The 16920-nt window shown below is 43.3% G+C and overlaps 1 protein-coding gene and 1 long non-coding RNA gene across 3 annotated transcripts in view; one reads left to right on the top strand and one right to left on the bottom strand.

Annotated features, from left to right (window-relative positions):
* Positions 1 to 16920, top strand: part of naf1 (nuclear assembly factor 1 homolog (S. cerevisiae)) — a 292709-nt gene that overhangs the window by 221876 nt on the left and 53913 nt on the right. The window lies entirely within an intron of this gene.
* LOC121276223 overlaps positions 1 to 16920 on the bottom strand; it is a 70018-nt gene that overhangs the window by 30220 nt on the left and 22878 nt on the right. The window contains exon 2 of the long non-coding RNA XR_005942634.1: positions 5052 to 5153. This is a non-coding gene — a long non-coding RNA (uncharacterized LOC121276223). The remainder of the gene's footprint in view (positions 1 to 5051; positions 5154 to 16920) is intronic.

Raw genomic sequence — 16920 nt, 5'->3', positions numbered from 1 at the left:
CTGGTTGCCGAGTGATGCTTTTTTACAGCTCAGTAAACATTGCATGACTTAAGGTAAAGGCATAAAAATATCATCAATAAACCTTCATGTACTACTTATCCTTTGTGAGCTTTATAGATCTATTAAGAGATAGGTGAATTCAGAGTAAGAGATCAGCATTGGGAATAGATTCAGCTACTTTTATCTGATATTTATTGTTCTCTTGCAAATAACAACATAACAAACAAGACAACAAATCATCAGTGTATTTAATCTTTTTATTTGTTATTGCTTTTTAAAGTTTTGTTTAACCAAACATCATCTAATTGAGGTTTTAATCATTTTATTTACATTTGTCTTTATGTCTAACAGTAAAATCCATGAATATATTATTAATTCTTATTGTACTTTTTGCATCTCTGCTACGAAAGATAACCCTTGGCTACTCTTTTCTCTACTGCTCTGGCTTTTCTCTACTGCAAACAATCATCTTAAACCCCTCTCCCCTGATTCCTCCAACAAGTGTGAGGAGGTCATGGATTTCTTTGTCACTAAGATCAAGACAACTCAATCAATTACTTTTGTTGTGTCACTCCCTTTGCCTACCCCACCATGCCAAATTTCCTCTAAGGCTCCTTCCTGCCATGAACTTGCATCCTTCTCTAGTTTCTCTCCTGAGATCGTAACAGCCTCATGGCCTACCTAAGGTCATCTTAATGCCACCATCTCTACTCCTGTTTTGCCAACATCTAGAACTGGATGAGCAGAAACTTTCTCCAGCTGAATAATGAAATATTGAACCTAGTGTTTCGGATCCCTAGCACAAACTCAACTCCCTAGCCACCAACTTCATCCCTTTCCTTGATAACGCCTGAGACTGAACCAGACTGATTGCAACCTTGGTATCATATTTGACCGTTAGATAAGCTTCCAATCACACATCCACTCCATCACTAAGACCTCTGTAGCATCACCCAATTTTGCCCCTTCCTCAGCTTATCTGTCTTTGAAACCCTCATCCAAACCTTTTGTTACCTCTAGACTTGACTATTCCAACAGGGTCCTGGTTGGTCTACCACATTCAGCCCTCTGTAAAATACGAATTAGGAGCAAAAGTAGGATTCTCAGCCCTTCAAGTCTGCTCCGCCATTCAATAAGATCATGGCTGATCTGATTGTAACATTGTTCCCACATTCCTGCCTCCTCCCAATAATCTTTCACCTTCTTGCTTATCAAAAATTTATCCACTTCTGCCTTAAAGATATTCAAAGATTCTGCTTTCACTGCCTTTTGAGGAAGAGAGTTCCAAAGACTCCAAGAGAAAAATTTCTCCTTATCTCTATCTTAAAGGGGTAACCCCTTATTTTTAAACAGTGGCCCTTAGTACTAGATTCTCCAACAACAGAAAATATCCACTCCGCATTAACCCTGTCAAGACCCCTCAGGATCTTGTGTTTCAGTCAAGTTACCTCTTATGCTTCTAAACTCCAGCAGATACAAGCTGTTATGGTAGAGCCAATGGTAAATGCTGAGCTGCTCAAATCCCAAAGGGAAACTTGAAACAACTGCTCACAACTGTTTTGCAATTTGTATATATTTTGAGATGCGTGCCTTGAATTCAGTAGTAATAAGACCACCGAGTCTTACAGGTTTCTTACAAGACTAAATTAAACCTTTATTAATAGAAGAAATGATTTTAAGCACGTACGTAGATCTACAAATTACTATTATGATAACTTCTAAATCCCCTAGTTAATCTAACTCCCAGCTATACTTTTGTTAAGGCAATAGATTTCAAAAGACCCAGGCAAAGAAACATGATACCCTGAACAATCCAATTCAAGTTTTCTTAACTTCAGTTCATTGTAGACAGCAGCTTGAGGCTTAGATGCTGGAGGCTTTTCACACTTGTTAGATTTTAGAATGCCTTCTCTTGTACACCGCCTTCTCTCCTTTTACACATATTCACCCCTTTGAATGCAAATTCCCATGGTTTACCTCTGCAATAATAATAACCCATCAAAGTACCAATTTTACCAGTAATTTTTGGGAAAAATAAACAGTTTCTTAACTTCTCCTGGCTCGGTGAGATATATCTCCACTGCCGCCACCCCCCCCCCCCCCCAAAAAAAAAACTCTTTTTGAATATAAGCTGGTCTGGTTTATTTAAAATGCAAATATTCTCTTTGCACCTTACATTCTAAAGCTTCCCTCATGTTTACCTACTTAACATTTCAAACCTAGCTTATCTTATACATCAAAGCCTTCAGACCAGCTGCCTTTAATTCAATTAACACACAGACACAAAGACCAGCTGCCTTTAATTCAATTAACACACAGACACAAACACAGGCACCCCACTATTACTCTACAATAACATTATGAAAATCATTATATCTTCCTGAAATAAGCCTAGCCTGTTCAACCTTTTTCCATAAGACAATCCACCCAATCCTGGCATTAGTTTAGTAAACCTTCTTTGAACTGTTTCCAATGTATTTAATTCTTCCGTAAATAAAGAGTCGAATACTATATACAATACTCCAGATGTGGTCTTATCAATGCCCTGTATAACTGAAGCATAGCTTCCCTACTTTTGTATTCTATTCCCCATACTGCTCATGTCTAACTCATATTAAGTCCTGTTTGTCCTGTGCTCACTGACCTATGTTGTCTCCCAGGTAAGCAGAGCCATGATTTTTAAAATTAGCATCCTTGTTTTCAAATCGCTTAATGACCTCGCCCCAATTTTGTAATCCCCTCTAGCCCACATCCCGCTGACAGATCTGTGATCCTCTAATTTTGGCCTCCTGTACATCTCTGCTTTTAATCGCTGCACACTTGTTGACTATACATAGTTGCCTGGCCCCTAAGATATTGAATTCTCTCCCTATCCCTCTCCCCTCTCTATCTCACTTTCCTCCTTTAAAAGACTCCTCAAAACCTAAATCTAGGTTTCATGTTTTCCTTTATAATACCACTGTGAAACGTCTTGGGCTATTTTATTGTATTAAAGGCTCTATACAGTACAAGCAGCTGTTGTTAAACATATGACCATTGTTACCTAAAAGATAACACATGCATGCAGTTATTTAGCATGAACTATAGAACAATCCACTTGATTGTTCCTACTTTTGGCATTGCAAGTTACGGTTAGTAGTGACCATTCCATTAGTTGCAGTCAATTCAGAGTGACTGGTCTTCATAAGGCTGTACCTGGGGCTGTAACTCAGTTACATTAGACGGAGTGCTATTGTCTTTTATCCTGCAGAGGTACATATGTTAATTACTTGTTTGATTTCGATATAATTTTAACTTTGCATCATTTTAGCACAATGACTTAATTCACTTGTCTCCTTTTTCTGTAATAACTTCTCTATAAATCAGATATACACCAAATATAATTCTTCAATGTTTTTTTTCTCTGAAAGTGTGCACATGATTTAGTAATCATTGGAAGGATAAAACTGTATCCCTTAATTATCTCTCTTATTTCATTAGTAGAGTACCAGTAGCATTTCAATTTGAAAAAGTCTTAGGTTCACTAAGAGAAATGTTATTTGTGGAACTTGCTACAGTGGCTGGACTCAGTGGTTTCACAATGACGTGCCAGCCAGAAAACCTAATCATCAGACAGCTGTTATTGTCTCCAGAGGGCAGAGTGAGGGGGGATCTGATTTAATTATTTATTTAGTAATTTGTTGTTGTAATTTGTTTTTGGGGTAAAAAGCAGATATATGTGTCCACATCTGAAATTTTCAGGGCTACGAAGGAATTAACGATGTTGTTCAAGGCAAACTATTTGCATACCAGGGTAATAATAACAGTTACACCATTGTAGGCTTGACTTATGTATGAAAATACAATTATTTTTTAAACAGAGATAAAATAGTGGAGGCAAAGTATGATGAACACGCTTATACTTACAGCCGAAGAAAACACAAAATGGTTAATTGTTATCCAAAAAAATGAAAAACAGTTAATGTTTCAGATATAATCTTTGATCACAAGATCATTACTGATGAAAATGATAATTTGGTCATCTTAATTCATTCATCTAGAGTGACTTCCATTGTAGTATCCAATTCTTCCTGAAATTATTCTAGGGTTTTTGGCTCCACTACTCTATCTGAAAACTTATTCCATTATTGATCACTATGTAAATAAGAATTTCCTACTGTTGGTCCTAAAATTACCTTTTATTAATTTGAACCTGTTTCCCCTTGTTCTACACCCACAGCTTAATTTATGTAACATTCTGCATTAGCTTTTAATCTTTGTCTAAAAATCTTCATACGGCAAAGATTTTCTCCCTCTGTTCTAGACTGATGGCCCAAGTTTTTCCAGTCTTTTCTCATGATTCCAGTCCGTTTCTCAGCTGGTGCCTCGATTGTTTGAACGTGTCTCTTGTTTTTGGTTTCAAGAACTAGATGCAGTAGTCAAGATTTGGTCTGACCAGACCATCATCAAGTTTGCTTACTTTAGTTTATGGTCTACTGTTTACTGTGTGGTTCAACTTTCTATTGATTTTACCAGTTGCTACCCTGTATTGGTTGGACATGATTAGTGTTGGAATCACTTCAGACTCCTAGGTCTCTATCCCTCCATCATGGATTTGGCATATAGAACTCTTCATCCTTTCCGTTAATTTTTATCCTGTCTGCTGTAAATTCAATTTCCCTTTACTCTGCCAACTTAATATTTTCTCTAATTCATTCTATGTGCTTTGACCTGTCCCTTCCGGTTCCACTGTCATTCCTGGATTAATTTTGATTGTTTTAGGGCCAAAATGTAATTATTTGACCGCCAGATATGAAACCTGGAATGCTTGTTGTGATGAATTAATTAACTAAGTACTATCTGTAAATGACATTCAGGTATTTATGAGAAGAAGATGAGCTTGAAATTACTTCACATCAGCTGTTAATATCCATAGCAACTGTTCTTCGCAATGTATTTATGTTTAATGTTAATTGGCAGATATTGTGCCAAATTTCTGTCTTTCATTCAGCTCAAATAACACCTTTTCTGGCCCCTCAAAAGCCACTTATGTGTATTTTGTGTCAGCTTACCATTATCGCTCTTCAATATCCATGCCTTGTTGACTTGGTAAAATTTAAGTATTCTGTTTGGATTCTAATGGTGAGTCAATGCAAGGCCTTTACTAGCCTTCCCTAGACAACCAAGAATACAAGTTAAACATTGAATAATACATTTTCATTCATAAATACAGTCCAATTCTTGGTTGGAATAAATCCAATTTTAACTGTATGCAAACTTGATGAGCCAGCGAGATTATAACTCAGCAAACACAAAGAAGTATAAATACTGCACATTCAGTTCCATAAACATTGAACAGCAGCCATCACTCTTTTTCAAACACTTATGCAAAAGCGTCTATTTTGAGATTATTTTGATTTCTAGGTGTAGGAAATCTATTGTCTCATCCTTTCACTCATAACCTATCAATACAAATTCAGACACCTTGCATGGAAAAAGACTTGTGTCAAACATACCTTATCTGAAAACAATGGATTGCTTTTAAAGCCATCCTTGAAAAAGGAAGCCCTTCTATTGAGTTAAAAGAACACATGGTTGAAAAGTGTAAGAATGGCCTGCAGATCTGGTGCAGAGTGGGCAATGATACTGAAGTCATCAGCAAATGGTATATTATGTACATCTATGGTGGTCAATTTAGTTTTGGAACAGAGGCGACTGAGATTATAGAGCTTTTCAAATTGATGGTATTTTATACTGACACCAGAGGGCAGTTGACCTTTGAGGTAAATAGCCACTGTCAGGTACATTGTAAATAGTATGGGGCTATCACACAACCTTACTTGACACTGACCTGGATTTTGAAAGCATCTGTTTCAGACCTCCTACTCAAGACAGTTAAAGCCATATCATTATGAAGCAAATGCAAATTTTGATGAAGTTTCTTGGACATCCAAATCGTTGGAGCACAATCCAGAGCCTAATGATTTATTGAGTGGAATTTTCCCATCCTGCCAGTGGCTAGATGCCAGTATCATGGCTATACGAGAAATGCTTTCCTCAGGGAGAAACACCCTCTGGTGCACAGGTCTTCAGCACTACAGCTAGGATGCTGTAATATGTCATTGCCTCAGCTGTGCCCAGAGCATATCAACACTGCTTATTACATAGATTGGGTGCTTCAATTATCCAAATATAGACAGGATAGGAATAGTGTAAAGGGATTGGGGGGGGGTGCGGGGGTAAGGGTTTCTGGAATGTGTTCAAGATAATTTTCAACAGCAGTATGTTTCCAATCCAAGGAGAAGGCAGGCATTGTTGGACCTGGTTCTGGGGAATGAGTTGGCCTAGGTGGATCATATAACAGTGGGAGAGTATTTATGGGACGGGGACCATTGCGTCATAACGTTTTGGCTGGCCGTGGAAAAAGACAAGGAACAATACAGAGTAAGGAGAATTAATTGGGGGAAAGCCAACTTTGATGGGATGAGAATGCGTTTATTAAATCAAGTGAGGTGGAATCAAATGTTGGCAAAAAAGATGGTGGCTAAACAATGGGCCACCTTCAAAGAAAAGGTATTGCAGGCAATGTCAAGGTATATTCCCTTGAAGGAGAAAGGTAGGACAAATAAATCCAGAGTGCCCTGGCTGATGAGACAGATAGAGGTGAAGATGAAAAGGAAGAAGTACATGTAAGACAGATGTCAGGTAGCAATTGTGATATAGCAGCCATCACTGAGACATGATTGAGGGAGGGGCAGGATTGGCAGCCCAACAATCCGGGATATAGAATCTTCAGGCGAGACAGGGGAGGGGATAAAAGAGGAGGAGGCATTGCATTATTAGTTAAAGAGTCAGTTACTGCAGTAAGGAGAGATGACATCTTGGCCGGGCATCAAATGAAGCTTTGTGGGCAGAGCTTAGGAATAAAAAAAAGGGGCAGCCACATTGTTAGATGTTTACTATAGACCCCCAGATAGTCAGCAGGAAATTGAGGAGCAAATATGTGCACAATTTGCGGAGGTGTGTAAAAACAATAACAGTAGGGTAATTACATTAGGTGATTTCAACTTTCCCAACATTAATTGAGATGGACATAGTGTTAAGAGCTTGGATGGAGTGGCTTTCTTGAAATGTGTACAGGAGAACATTTTAGGTCAATATGTAGAGGGTCCAACAAGGGAGGGTGCAGTGCTGGACCTAATTCTGGGGAATGAAGCCGGACAGGTGGCTGAGGTGGTGGTGGGTGAGCATTTTAGTGATAGCAACCACAAGGTGGTACAGTTTAAGTTTGTTATGGACAAAGAAATAGACAAGTTGCAAAAAATGTTTTGGATTGTGGGAGAGTGGATTTTAGTAAAATAAGGCAGGATCTGGCCAAGGTAGACTGGGAACAGCTACTTGTGGGGAAATCTACAGAGGAACCGGGGGGGTGGCGTTCAAAAAGAAAATGGGGGAGGGTACAAGCTCAACATGTTCCCTCTAGGGTGATAGGAAAGAGCAACAAGCCCCAAGAACCATGAATGGCCAGAAATATTCAGGTTATGATGAGAAGGAAAAGAGGCTTTTAGCAGGTACGAGGGAAGCAAATCAGCGGAGGCATTAGTGGAGTACAAAAAGTGCAGGGTAGAGCTTAATAAAGCAATTAGGAGAGCAAAGAGGGCATATGAGAAAGCTCTGGCTGGTAAAAGTAGGGAAAATCCCAAGTTATTCTGTAAGTGTATCAATGGGAAGAGGATGACCAGGGAAAGAGTAGGGCCCATAAGGGACCAAGGGGGCAATCTATGGGTGGAGCCAGATGACATCGCTAGAGTGTTGAATGAATACTTCGGATCCGTCTTCACCCAAGAGAATGAGGATGAAGGCTTAGGGAGAGAGACTGCGAGGCTCTTGAGCAAATTAATATAGGGAGTGACAAGATATTGGAGGTGTTGGCTGGCTTAAAAGTCAACAAATCTCCAGGTCAGATGATTTGTGTTCCCGACTGGTGAGGGAGGCAAGGGAGGAGATTGCAGGGGCTCTGACCCAAATTTTTAATTCCTCTCTGGCCACGGGGGAGGTGCAGAGGACTGGAGAACAACTAATGTGGTTCTGCTATTTAAGAAGGGTTGTAGAGATAAGCCAGTGAATTACACATCAGTGGTAGGGAAACTATTGGAGAAAATTCTGAAGGAGAGAATCTATCTCCACTTGGAGAGGCAAGGCTTGATCAGGAATTGTCAGCATGACTTTGTCAGAGGGAGGTCATGCCTAACAAATTTGATTGAATTTTTTGAGGAGGTGACCAGGTGTGTAGATGAAGGTAGTGCACTTGATGAAGTTTATATGCATTTCAGCAAAGCCTTTGACAAGGTCCCACATGGGATACTTATAAAGAAGGCAAATGCACATGGGATACAGGGTAATTTGATAAGGTGGATTCAAAATTGGCCTACTTGTAGGAGACAGAGGGTGATGACAGAAGGATGCTTTAGTGACTGGAAGCCAGTGTCCAGTGGCGTACCACAGGGATCTGTGCTCGGTCCCCTATTATTTGTCATTTATATAAACGACATAGATGACTATGTGGGGGGTAGGATTAGTAAGTTTGCGGATGACACAAAGATTGGCCGGATGGTTAACAGTGAGGTTGAATATCTTGGGCTACAGGAAGATATAGACGGGATGGTCAAATGGGCAGAGAAGTGGCAGATGGAATTTAACCCTGAAAATTGTGAGGTGATACACTTTGGAAGGAGTAATTTGACAAGGAAGTATTCAATGAATGGCATTACACTAGGACGTTCTGAGGAACAAAGGGATGTAGGCAGGTGTGTCCATATATCTCTGAAGGCAGAGGGGCATGTTACTGGGGTGGTGAAAAGGGCATATGGGACACTTGCCTTTATCAATTGAGCATAGATTACAAAAGTAGGGAGGTCATGTTGGAGTTGTATAGAACCTTGGTGAGGCCACAGCTGGAGTACTGTGTGCAGTTCTGGTCACCACATTATAGGAAGGATGTGATTGCACTGGAGGGGGTGCAGAGGAGATTCACCAGGATGTTGCCTGGGATGAAACATTTAAGTTATAAAGAGAGGAGATTATGAAGTGCATGGACAGGGTGGATAGGGAGCAGCTGTTCCCCTTAGTTGAAGGGTCAGTCATGAGGGGACATAAGTTCAAGGTGAGGGGCAGGAGGTTTAGGGGGGGATGTGAGGAAAAACTTTTTTACCCAGAGGGTGGTGACGGTCTGGAATGCTCTGCCTTTGAGGGTGGTAGAGGTGGGTTGCCTCACATCCTTTAAAAAGTACCTGGATGAGCACTTGGCATGTCATAACATTCAAGGCCATAGGCCAGTGCTGGTAAATGGGATTAGGTAGATAGGTCAGAGTCAGTGCAGACTCAATGGGCCGAAGGGCCTCTTCTGCACCCTGTGATTCTGTGAAATACTGTGGAGAATCAGGCTGAATATAGAAGGACCAGAAGGGAAATGAAAAACTAATAAGAAAAGCCAGGAGAGATCATGAAGTGAGACTGGCAACATAAAAGGGAATCCCAAAGTCTTCTATAAGCATATAAATAATGAAAAGGTGGCAAAATAAAGAGTAGGGCCGATTAGGGACAAAAGAGGGGGTTCTTACATGGAGGCAGGAGAAATAGCAGATGTAGTAAATGATTACTTTGCGCCTATCATTACGAAGGAAGAAGATGCTAGCCAGGCCGAGGTAAGAAAGGAGGTAACTGGTACATTGGAAGAATTTACAATTGAGGAGGTGGTTTTAGAAAGGCTATCTTTACTTAAAATTGATAAGGCACCAGGAACAGATGAGATACATCTGACGATACTGATGGAGACGAAAGTGGAAATTTCAGAGGCACTAGTCTTCCAGTCTTCCTTGGACACGGGTAGTGCCAGGGGACTGGAGAATTGCGAATGTTACACCTTGTTCAAATAGGGGTGCGAGAATAAAGCTGGCAACTACAGACCAGTTAGTCTGACTTCTGTGGTGGGGAAACTTCTGGAAACTATAGGTTGGGACAAAGTCAATAGTCACTTAGACAAGTGCAGGATATTTAAGGAAAACCAGCATGGATTCATTTAGGAAAAATCATGTTTAACTAAATTGGAGTTTTTTGAGGAGTTAACAGAGAAGTTTAATAAAGGCAATGCTGTTGATGTGGTGTAAATGGATTTTCAAAAGGCATTTGATACAGTGCCACACAAAGTTGAGCAAAATTCTAGCTCATGGAATAAAAGAGAGAAAAACACTTAGATAAGAAACAGGCTGAGTGACAGTTAATGGATGTTTTTCAGATCGGAGGCAGTTTTGTAGTGGAGTTCTCCAGGGGTCAGTATTGGGACTCTTGCTTCTGCCAATATATATTAATGATTGAGGCTGGTGTTCAGAGCATGATTTCAAAATTTGCAGATGATGCAAAGATTGGAAACGTTGCCAACTGTGATGAGATAATCTTGGACTTCAAAAGGACATTGGCATGTTGGTGAATTGGGCAGATAAGTAGCAGATAAGTTCAATGCAGAGAATTGTGAGGTGATTCATTTTGACAGGAAGAATATGGTGAGACAACATAAAATAAAGGGAGAGTCTCTCAGAGATGCAGAACAGAAGGACCTCAATGTATATAAGGTATTGAAGATGGCAGGGCATGTTGAGAGAGCGGTTAATAAAGCATACAGTATCTTAGGCTTTATTAACAGGAGCATTGAGCAGAAGAGAAAGGAGGTCAGGTTGAACTTGTATAAGACACTATTTAGGTCTCACCTGGAGTACTGCCCCCAGTTCTGGGCACCATACTTGAGGAAGGATATGAAGGCACTGGGGAGGGTACTGAGAAGATTAACACGATTAATTCCAGGGATGAAGAACTGTAACTACGAGGATAGATTGGAGGGGTAGGGACTGTTTTCCTTGGAAAAAAAGGCTGAGAGGGGACTTGATAGAGCTATTCAAGATCCTGAGGGGTATGGACAGGGTAAATAATGAAAAACTGCTTCCACGCAAGGGAGTATCAAGAACTAGAGGGCATAGATTCAAAATAATTGGCAAAACGAGTAAAACCGATGAGAGGTTGGAACGTGGAATTAACTTTCTGAAATGGTGGTGGAGGCAGGTTTGATCGAGGTATTGAAAAAGGAATTGGATGGATATCTGAAAAGAAAGAATGTGCAATGTTACAGGCAGGGAAATGGGACTAGGTAGAATGCTCTTTCAGAGAGCTAGTGCAGTGCATAGAGCTCATGCAGACTCGATGGGCCGAATGGCCACCTTCTGCACTGTAATGATTCTGTGATTCTGTAGATTAAAATTCTGACATTCAATACTTTAACCTATGTGGCATTAAAAAGTAACTGCACTCCTGGGGTTTGATTATAATTAAAACTTGTTTTTAAAACTCTCCCTCTTGGGTGAATAAAAAAGGGCCATTGACACGTAGGAACATTATATGTTTAATTTCATGCAATAGTAGCCATATTATTTCTAGTTCTACAGATCCTGTTGTATTGACAACGGTGTTTGAAAGTGTTTCCATCAGAAGCATTAGCAACATACCACAGGAACATAGGATGAAATTTTCCCAATCCGCCCATGGCGGATTTCATGACAGACGGGAGCAGGGAATCCGGCAGCAGGCAAAATGCCAGAAATCCGCCTGTGTAAAAACAGTTTGCAATTCTCCTGTTGACTTATTATTGGCTGGTTATCCCAGTAGCAAGAGGCTTGAACTCCATTGGCATTCATGAACATCTCATGAATGCTCATGAAAACAGCTGCTCGTCGGAATCTTGTCACTGCTTCCAATCTTGCGTGACACCAGCGGGAAATTACGTCGGCCTCAAATCCATTTGAAAAGGGGTGGCGTGCACAAGTTGGACCTCAGTTCACTCATAACTTCAATGTGAGTGGAACATACATAGCCTACCTGCCATCGCGCTGTGCTAGTCTTGTTGCAAATGAATGCCACGCTGCTGGCGCTGTAAGGTTGGTCTGCTCCTGCTCTTTGCCTATGTTGTCCTGAAGAACACCACTGTGGTCTGGGACTCATGCAGGCCTCCACAGTCAGACAGTGACCAGCACTGCAGCTGGTGTTGGGGAGTGCAGGGGTTTTCTACTCCTGGTGGCTGAGACCGTTGTCCACAAAGAAACGACTGTGCAGTGTTAGTCAGGCAGAACTCCACTTTCAGGAACTAGCACTTTGACCCCGGTGTGGGGGGGGGTGGGGGGAGGAGTGTGGAGTGTGAGGCGAGGGTGGGGATGATGAACACAAACTGGGCAATGGGGAAGGAGGCTGTGGTAGAGCTGTTAGGGGGCAGGGCGAACTCAAAGGGTCCTTCTGGGGTTACCCTCTAACTTGTTGCTGCTGCAGGAGTGAACAGGGGTCTGCTTAGAAAGAAAGGATGAAGACCTCCTTGCGATGAAAGACGATGGCTCCATTAGCACTGTTAAAGGGGTGCTCCGATCCCAGTGGCTTCACATCAAAGTCGCTAAATCTCAAGAGTAACACATAGAATTTGGGAATGGGGGCAATAGTGAAGGAGGCATAGCTGTTTCATATATGGCATTCCATCAGTGAAGGCCTGTCACATGTTCACCAGAATTGACATCCCTAACGGACCAAAGAGCATTCACTCATTGACCATGAGCAACTGATTGGTCATTAATATGTCAGACCAGAGATTGGAGCACAGAGCTAGGTTGGCCATTCATCTCACTGAAACTTTAGCATCCCACACAGGGATCAAGATGCTACATATCTGTGATGCCACCTTGGCCACCTCAATGTGTGTCTCAGCGACACGGGGGCACCAGCCACCATGCAAGTGGGGCAAGAAGAACTATGGACCCTTACAGTTTCCATACGCTTCATCTTCTGAGCTTCATTTTCTTTCCCCCTGAATCATTATTGCCTTCAGTGTTTCCTTTCAGAGGGAAGGCAAAAGCAAATATGGATCCAGGGCTCAATGCTGCCTTTGTCAGGGCCCTAATGCAATGGAGGAGGTGAAGGAGGGAGGGGTAATGCCGTCGCAGTTCCAGTGGGAGCAGGAGAGACATGTTCAAGCAGAGCCAGAGAATGAGCAGGAGGGTCAGGAAGATAGACCCAGGTGAATCGCCAGACTTAGAGTTTATCATAGAAGAGTCTCCTATTTACAAATCAGTGAGGGGCAATGCCGTGCAAATATGTGTTTGTCCTGGTACATCAGATATGCTGCATTCTTTGGGAAGACCTGATGCCATGTGGAGTTGGAGGGTATCCCCTGCCAGTGGCTTTGAATGTGACCACTATACTCAATTGCTTGGCCCCTGGCTCTTTTCCAAGTATCAACAGGGGACTTGTGCGGCATCTCTCCATCCGCAACACATCGATGCATGAAGGAGGTCAGATGCCCTTTACAGGAAGGCCCCCATCGTTATGTCAGGTTTGCTCTGGATGAAGATAGCCAGGCTGTGAGATTCACCAGCTTCACTGCCATCTCAGGCTCCCCAAGACTGCAGGATGCAGTAGACTACACCCATATATATACGGCAGCAGCCCTATATGTTTATAAACCACAAGGGCTATCATTCCATCAATGTACAACTGGTGTGTGACCTTCAGAAGCACATACTGCACATTAGTATACAGTACCCTGGAAGTTGCTCAATCACTCCCAGGTACCTGAGATTTTTGAGGGGCCATTACATCTGCAGGAATGTCTGCTTGGGGGATAAGGGGTACCCACTGAAATGCTGGCTGATGACACCAGATAGGTACAACACTGCTCACAGCTCCACACGCTCCCTTATAGACCAGACCATAGGGCTTCTGAAGATGCATTTCAGACGCTTGGATCACTCAGGTGCCTCACTCCAGTACACTCCCGACAAGGTTTCCCACATCATCGCATCCTTCACAACTAGCAACGCAAAGAGGTGAACCCCTGCCAGAGAATGAACTGGAGGAGGAAGAGAGCTCATGGGAAGATGAAGATCCAGAGGCCCAGGAGCCTCAGGAGGCTGCTGAGGATTGGTATGAGCGCAATCACGCCATGAAGGCAGGAAGATGTGGGAAACGTGCCCATGATACTTTAGTTGCTGACCAGTTCCAGGAAGAGTAAAGTTAAGTGAGGGAATATGGCCACACCTCTCCTACCCCCCAATACCATTCCCTTTCACCTCAGGGGATGTCCACACACTTGCAGCAAGAACAAGCCCCACATTCACAATTGCACATTCTGGCCTCATGAATCACCAGGCCATTAATTTTTGCTTTGGTCTGTGGAGCCCTGTGAGTGAGCTCACTCTGGGAACTGAGAGTCCACTCAGGAACAAGAGCGATGTGAGAGAAGACTCAAAGCCTTCACCGCCATCTCATGATGCAAACACTGCTGCGACTGAAATGTGGACATGCCTGTGGATCTCCTCCCATACATGTCTCTTCTTCTGCCACTATCACTGAGGAGGCACAAATGCTGCTAGAATATCAATGCTGATGAGTGGCCCTCACTCAATGGTGTTCCTTGAGGAAGAACAGCTAGAAATGCTTACAATTCCAATAAAGATTTAAACACATCCCCTTGATGTGTTTCCCTCCCTGATATCACATAATGGTGCAAAGACTAGTTCAACTGAGGTTGGCCTCACAAGAATGTTAATCTCACAGTGGGATACTATCACTGAGTGGGAGGATGGCTGAACCCAGACTTAAGATTCCAATGTAGAAATTCACAACGCCTTCAGTTGTCCAAAACATTCACATAACTGTCAATGTATACACAGAAATGCAATTTTTTTTACATGTATAGCACATGTATGACCTAAAAGTGGTATCCGAATTACTTAACTTTTCTAACTCTACCGCTACACCTGGGTGCAACCCCAACATCTGCAGCAGAGGTGGAGGCAGCCTGCTGACTGCTACGTCCTGATGTCTGCAGTGACCTTGGCAGACGCCCACTGGTATCCTGAGGCCTGGAGGGCCCCAGCCTGATAGGGTCACCTGCTCAGGCTGAAGCGCCCTCTGCAGCCTGAGAAGCTGGAGTGAATGGGGTCACAAGCAAAAGGGGATTCTGAGAGGCAGCACACCCTTGGAGTGTCCTAAGAGGAGGACCCCGGGATGCCCGGGTGACACTCATCCTCCCTGTGGGTACCCAGGGGCCCCACCCTGACTCCTGCAGGAGATGGTGCGCCTGGAGGGGGGGAGGTCAAGGTGTCTACATCTTAATGGCGCCCACTAGGGTGTGTGGCCATCGAGTGCAGGGCCGAGTGCAAATCTGACAAGATCTGCTGGACCCAGGTCTCCATGGTGGTTGCCAGCCTTCCCGTGGTGACCTCGAGGATCCCACATGTCGGAGCCATGACATTAGATAAAACATGGATAAAACATCCTCCATATTTCGCTGTGGTCTGCTGAGTGAGTGTCGCATCTCTGCCTAATGTTCTGCCTTCTGTCTTTGCATCTCCAGCATTGATCTGGCGGCCTCTTCCAGAGACTCATCATTCAACTCAGACTGAGCGTGTGGCTAATCTCCAGCCCTCAGAGTGACGGAGACCTGGGTCGTCCCTGCCTCTGACTGCTGGGCAGACATGTCAGTGTAGTGTTCTGCAGAAAGTGAGCCCGAGCCCAATCTATAGCTGTGCCCCACCAATGTATGTCTCTGAGCTGGTGGAGGATGTGTGTGAGCACAGTTGTTCCAGAGCTTCTACTTTGGATGTGGTCTGGGGGCCTGGACTTGTGCTCAACTGCCTTGTGGGCCTCGATCTGCTGGTGCCTAGAAAAGAGATTCAGTTGATGAGCCTGGGCTAGGTAAGTCTGAATGTGAGACACTGTGATTGTTACGATTTTCTTGAAGTGATGGAGCTGTGATCTGACCTAGGTTGCTGGAACCTGTGATCTTTCGCGCCTATTGTGTGCCAGCTCTGCCTGTATTAGGAAGAAAGAAATGTATGTGATGGAGCAGCCGTTGGGTGAGATGCATGTCCCCTCTTTGTGGTGAGCCCTCCCCAGAAGGACTAGAGGATAGAGTGTGAGCAACACAATAGATGGGATGGTGATGATGTGAAAAACTCTGAGAACACAAATGTTCATATGTGTCCCCCGCTAATAGTTGTGTGAGATCTCTGAAGGGAGTAGCCATTTGAGTGCATGATGCCATGATGACAGATTGGTGTTGGAGTGAGTTGAAGGATGACTTACCCTGGCAGAGTGTATGAGATCATTCATCATCATTATCATCCTCTTCCTAAACTGAATGGTGTTTCAGTTGTGGTTGTCAGCCACACTCACCTGCTCTGCAACTACCTCCCAGGCTGGAGACTTGAGGCTGCTGTGCTTTCTGGAGCCGTGCCTGAGATACAGGACATGCCTGTGTGTCCCCACTCATCTGATCAAGGCCTGGGGGGTCTGGTGGCTGAAGTGGGGTGCTACCTTCTTGAGGCTTTTAGCCTCCTTGTGGCTGGAAGACATCTCTGCACATGTCCTGAAGACACGTGGACTGGAGAAAGTGAGATGTATTTGTTGGACTGGACTGGTGTTTAAATGTGACACCTGGACAGCAGCCAGACGAATCAGCACCCTACCTGCTAGGTGATTTGGCCCTATATGAACCTGTGCATAATTAATAAGCTTCGAAGCACGGAATCAGGCATGAATTCCTGCTATTCCGGCCGGTGGGGTGGGCGGCACCAAAACTGCCCGCCCCGCACTTAGCCTCATAAATGTAAAATTGCACCCACTAAGTCAAATGCTTTGGGTCTGGTCAGTGAGAGTTCCTGGTAGTGTTCTCACCATTTTTCTTGAACTTGGCAACAAAGGCAGTGTTGGAGGTTCCACTGGAAGATCTAAAGCTACACTATGTCCCTTGGAAGATTTCCTCAGCCACAGGAAGTAGGCAAGTTAGGAGGATGTGTGTCAGGATTTTCCCTGTTATTGTCAAGAGGGAATACCTTGATAGTTCCTACAGCA

This window comes from Carcharodon carcharias, chromosome 1, assembly GCF_017639515.1.
Source record: "Carcharodon carcharias isolate sCarCar2 chromosome 1, sCarCar2.pri, whole genome shotgun sequence".
In the NCBI taxonomy this organism is placed as follows: Eukaryota; Metazoa; Chordata; class Chondrichthyes; order Lamniformes; family Lamnidae; genus Carcharodon; species Carcharodon carcharias.
Note: the sequence above shows the minus strand (reverse complement) of the source record. Positions and strands in the feature narration are given on the sequence as shown.